The sequence below is a fragment of the Belonocnema kinseyi genome, chromosome 5, assembly GCF_010883055.1.
Source record: "Belonocnema kinseyi isolate 2016_QV_RU_SX_M_011 chromosome 5, B_treatae_v1, whole genome shotgun sequence".
Taxonomy (NCBI): Eukaryota; Metazoa; Arthropoda; class Insecta; order Hymenoptera; family Cynipidae; genus Belonocnema; species Belonocnema kinseyi.
This window is the reverse complement of record NC_046661.1, coordinates 147,516,182-147,521,716: the sequence shown is the minus strand read 5'-3', so window position 1 is coordinate 147,521,716 and position 5,535 is coordinate 147,516,182.

Sequence of the window (5,535 nt, the reverse complement as noted above, 5' to 3'; positions counted from 1 at the left end):
TTCCTCTCCTCATATACCTCCCTTACCCTCTCGATGAGGCCCCTCTTCACTCCCCTCACCTCTATTGCCTCCTACAACCTCCCCCTATCCACTGACGGGAACACGCTCTTTAGATCTACAAAAAACGCGCACACATTGACACCCTTTTTGGTTAATTCTCTATCCACCACGTGTTGCAAGACGTAAATATTGTCAATAGTGCTCCATCTCTCTCTAAAGCCCGCCTGCGTCTCCGCAATATTCCTTTCCCCTCAACATCCTTTCGCAGCCTATTCGTTAACACCATGGCGTATATTTTGTACGCAGTATTCATGAGCGTAATTCCTCTATAATTGTCCTGCCTCTCCCTATCCCCTTTCTTATACAGTGGTGCGATTATCCCCTCTCTCAACCCTCTTGGGAATCCCTCCCCCCTCCATACTTTTTTCACTACCTTCTTCAGCCTCTGCCTTACCTTCTGTGTGCCAAACAGCCACACGTCGTTCTCTAACTGGTTAACCCCTACATTAATCCGTCAATCCCTACATCAACCCGTACATTAAATAGTGACCATCGAGTGACCTTGACCCTGATTATCAATGTCATATCAAGGCCACTCTTTGTTTTTTAATTGAAACGACTCTGTTTGGCATCGGAAATCGAAAGAAGGGAAAATTTTACATTAAAAAGTGTAGTCAGGTCATAGGTAAAGTTTGACCTTGATGGAATGACCTTGATATGACCATCAACGTCACATCTGACCCATGACTTGACTACACTTTTTGAAGTAAAATTTTTCGTTCTTTCAATTTCCGATGTCAAACAGAGTCGTTTCATATCAAAAACATAAAGTGACCCTCATATGACTTTGATGTTCATGGTCAAGGTCACTTGATGCTCACTATTTAATGTGCATTGCTTAAGTAAGTAAGTCGGGTAAGAGGATGATTTTCACAAGCTAGCTTGCGAAAAAAATGTTTAGACTATATTGAAGTTTGAATGACCATGATACGTCCATCAAGGTCACACCTTACCTATAACCGATTACACTTTTCAACGTAAAATTTTCCGCTCTTTCGATTGCCAATGTTGAAAATGAGCTGTTCCATTAAAAAAATAAAGGTGACCTTGGAATAACCATGATGGTCATGGTCAATGTCAAAACGTAGGTCACTACTAGATTCCTCGTTGAAAGTTCCTTCAAGAATGACCTCAACCTTTTCCAAAAATATTATACCTAAGGATTTATTTGGCTGTCCCGGGACTTTTTGGACACCTTATATACATATATATATTCGGTTTTAATTCCTCTAGAATCAAACCGAAGGGCCTATGCCAAAGCCACCGAACGCATCCTCGGGTTGCGGATAGAGGGTCCCTGTACCAAGTGTTTCTGCTGAATATGGTTATAAAAATAAATAGGCAGTCGCAGACAATTGTCCAGGGGTGGTCCCGAAGGAATAAACCCCTAAGCGGAGGTGTGAAAACCATGCCGAAAGCTGAATGGCACCTGGGTGAGGTGTCTAGAACGGTGACTCTGGGATACCTGGCGACCTCTCAGAGTGCGCAGCCTTATCCTTGCATGCGGGGCTCTACAAGCATGGACGAACCCCTTTCCCTAGCTTCTCGTGGGAACAACAATGACAACACCAAACATAGTTGTAGTGAGTGAGGTTCAAAACAACAGAACGCGCAGGGCTCCCGACAATGGGTCGGCCAACAATACCGACCAATCTAGAGCTGGGGGAGCCATTGAAAATGGATTCAATGCGATGAATAGGCGGGATCTCGCGACCTTTGGGTGGACGGAGCGACTAAATTACGACTTGCTAGAGTGCTACGATGCGAGTGTGGCCCGTGAACTGGGTTACATGGCACGGCTGCATGCTCTGTGGTGCGAGAAACACCCGGAGCTATCGCACTTTTCGCAGCAACGTCTGCGAAACCATGCTGAACTACTCCGTAAAAGGGGCTATGTAAGCGGAACGCCTACTCTACCACAGCTAGAACAAGCCGGCAATAAAGAAAGAGAGGCGACACTAAGATCAACCGCGGAGAGGCATCCAATAGATGAAGAGCGATGCTTTACGACCTGGAGAAACATCAACACCAAGGTTTCTCTCAAGCCTAAAGATCTGGCTGAAATGGATGATGAGCTTCGTGGACATTTTTCCGGAGAATCCGACCTCTGGGCTACCAATTATTGTGTGTATAATGCAGCGAGAGCTGTTGAATTCTTGGAATTCTTACAATTTATTTGAATTCTTCAAATTCATCTGAATTCTTGAGTTCATCTGAATCATTTGAATTCCCCTGAAGGCTTTGAATTCATTTGAATCCTTTTAATTTTTTTAATTTATTTGAATTCTTTGAATTCATTTACATTCTTTAAATTCATTTATATTCTTTGAATTCATCAAAATAATTAGAAGACTTTAAAATAATATGAAGAATTCATAACAATTTAAAGAATTCTCTGCATTTTTTTATTAATTGAGGAGTTCTGGACAAGAAGGCGACAGGCGCTCGAGAACGAGTAAAAGTATTGTCCAGGCTGTAACGTCATGTATAAAAAGTGAAATTCGAAATTTGAAAGAACTAAAAATATAGTTAGATAGCTCTTAAAAGATGAACCTGAGTCTCCATTTAAAGTTTTTCTGTCGGACTGCAAATTTTCCAGTAAATAAATAAAAACTGTTTTTTTTTTTAACTGAAAAAAACATGTTTTTTCATATTCAACTTGCCGTCAGTAATTCGTTTATCGACTAATTAACAAATTTCTTTTTGAGTTTTATTCGTGACACTCTAGCGGAGGTTCCAGTGTCCAAAAAGGGTCCAAAGTTAATTTCTAATGTTTTTTTTTAATCCAAATGATAAACCACGTTTTCAGACATTTACACTAAAAAAGTGAGCGAGGAAGTTTGAGCTGCGACAAACTTCAAGCGAACGAATTTTCCGCCAATGTATGGGCCAACTTTTTGGAAAATCTCAATTCGATTTGATTTTTAGTACAATAATTACAGCGAGTTTATTACGAGCTCGCGACGTGACACCGGAGGATTTTTCAGGGGACGCCGCCGGAACGCTGACTAGTGCGAGCGAGTGGACAAAACAAAGGATGGGCAAGGAGGATGTTTCAGGCTTCAGGCGGCATCCCCTGAAAACTCCTGTGGTGTCGCGTCGCGAGCTCATAATAAACTCGCTGTAATTATGGAACTAAAAATCAAATCTAATTGAGATTTTCCAAAAGGTTGGCCAATATATTGGCGGAATATTCGTTCCCTTGAAGTTAGTCGTAGCTCAAACTTCCTCGCTCACTTTTTCAATGTTAAAGTCTAAATCGTGGTTTTTCATTCGGATTAAAAAACATTAGAAATTAACTTTTGACCCTTTTTGGACACTGTAGCCTGCGCTAGAGTGTCACGAATAAAACTCAAAAAGAAATTTGTTAATTAGTCGATAAACGAATTACTGACGGCAAGTTGAATATGAAAAAACATGTTTTTTTCAGTTAAAAAAAAAACAGTTTTTATTTATTTACTGGAAAATTTGCAGTCCGACAGAAAAACTTTAAATGGAGACTCAGGTTCATTTTTCAAGAGCTATCTAACTATATTTTTGGTTTTTTCAAATTTCGAATTTCACTTTTGATACTTGACGTCACAGCCTGGACAATACTTTTACTCGTTCTCGAGCGCTTGTCATCTTCTTGTCCAGAACTCCTCAAGTCTTAGAATTATTGAAATTGTTTTGATTTCTTTTAATTTTTTATAATTCTTTTGATATGTTGTGAATTCTTTCCAATTATGTTGAATTCCCTTAATTCTTGTGAATTCTTTTAATTCTTTTAAATATTTTAATTCTTAGAATTCCTAGATTCCTTATTTTTTTTTTAATTCTTTTGAATTTTTACATTTTTTTAAACTCCTTTCAATTATTACCATTTTTATAATTCTTTTGAAATCTTAGGATTTTTTATAATCTCAAAATTCTATTGCATTCTTAGAATTCTCAGATCTCTTTTGAAGTCTTTTAATTGTTTTGAATTTTGACATTTTTTAGAATTTTCAATTCTTACAATTTTCAGAATTCTTTTGAAATCTTAGGATTCTTTGAAAATCTTCAAATTCTATTGCATTCTTAGAATTCTTAGATCTCTTCTGAATTCTTATAATTGTATTCTTCTGAATTCTTGGAAATTCCCCTACAATCTTCTGTATTCTTATAATTTTCCTTAATTCTTCTGATTTTTCAGAAATCTTTCAAGTTCTTAGAATTCCTTTCAAATCGTCGTAAGTCTCTGAATTCTTTGAATTCGTCTGAATTTTTGAGTTCATCTGAATTCTTTGAATTCCCCTGAAGACTTTGAATTCTTTTAAATATTTTAATTCTTAGAATTCCTAGATTTATTATAATTTTTTTTATTCATTGGAAGTCTTTTAATTATTTTCAATTTTTACATTTTTTAGAACTCCTTTAAATTCTTACCATTTTTAGAATTCTTTTGAAATCTTAGGATTCTTTTTAAATCTCACAATTCTATTGCATTCTTAGAATTCTCAGACCTTCCCAAATTCTAATAATATTATTCTTCTGTATTCTGATACTTCTCCTTAATTCTTCTGAATTCTTAGAAATCTTTCAAATTCTTAGAAATCTTTAGAAAAAGTTTTAAGTCTCTGAATTCTGTTGAATTCTTGGAATTCTTATATTTCTTAGAATTCTTTGAATTTATTTGAATGCGTTGAATTTATTTGAATGCGTTGAATTCATCTGAATTCTTGTAATTCCCGTAAATGCATTGAATTCATTTAAGTCCTTTTAATTTTTTTAATTTTTTCAATTTATTTACATTCTTTAAATTAATTTGTATTTTTTTCATTCATCAAAATAATTGGAAGATTTTTAAAAAATTTTTAAGGATTTAAAACAATTTTAAGAATTCTCTGAATTTTTTATTAATTCTTAGAATTGTTGAAATTGTTTTGAATTCTTTTAAATTTTTAGAATTCTTTTGATATGTTGTGAATTCTTTTTAATTCACAGAATTATTTTAATTCCGTTTTTAAATTTTGAGTTTAGGGCCTTGGTTCCAATCGAAAATTTAATAATAACATTGATATTTTTTTCAACTATTTGATTATTTAATTGAATATGTTTTGAAAAATAAAAAATAATATTCAAGTACACTTACGGTAAATAAATGTTTTCTCCATTTTATTGGAAAAATAAATTTTGCTCTGTGAAATTGGTATTACTGCTTGGCCCTCAGCGTGCAGACATCTTACCATATGATGTCACAACCTGTAATACCTAATTCTGCCGCTACGCAGTAATCCCAACCTTGGCATATTGAGGTACTGCGCTTGCCCGGCGCAGCAACTCCCATTAGTCGCTGTTGGTGCGTGCTTCAAACCGGCATAATTAACAATTATTGAAATTCAAATAGACTATGATTGCAAATAGTCCATCAATATCAGAAATAACGTAATTTGTGGTACAAGGTTAGAAAAAATAACCCATGCGTATATTTGGTAAACAATAGCACATTTTGTT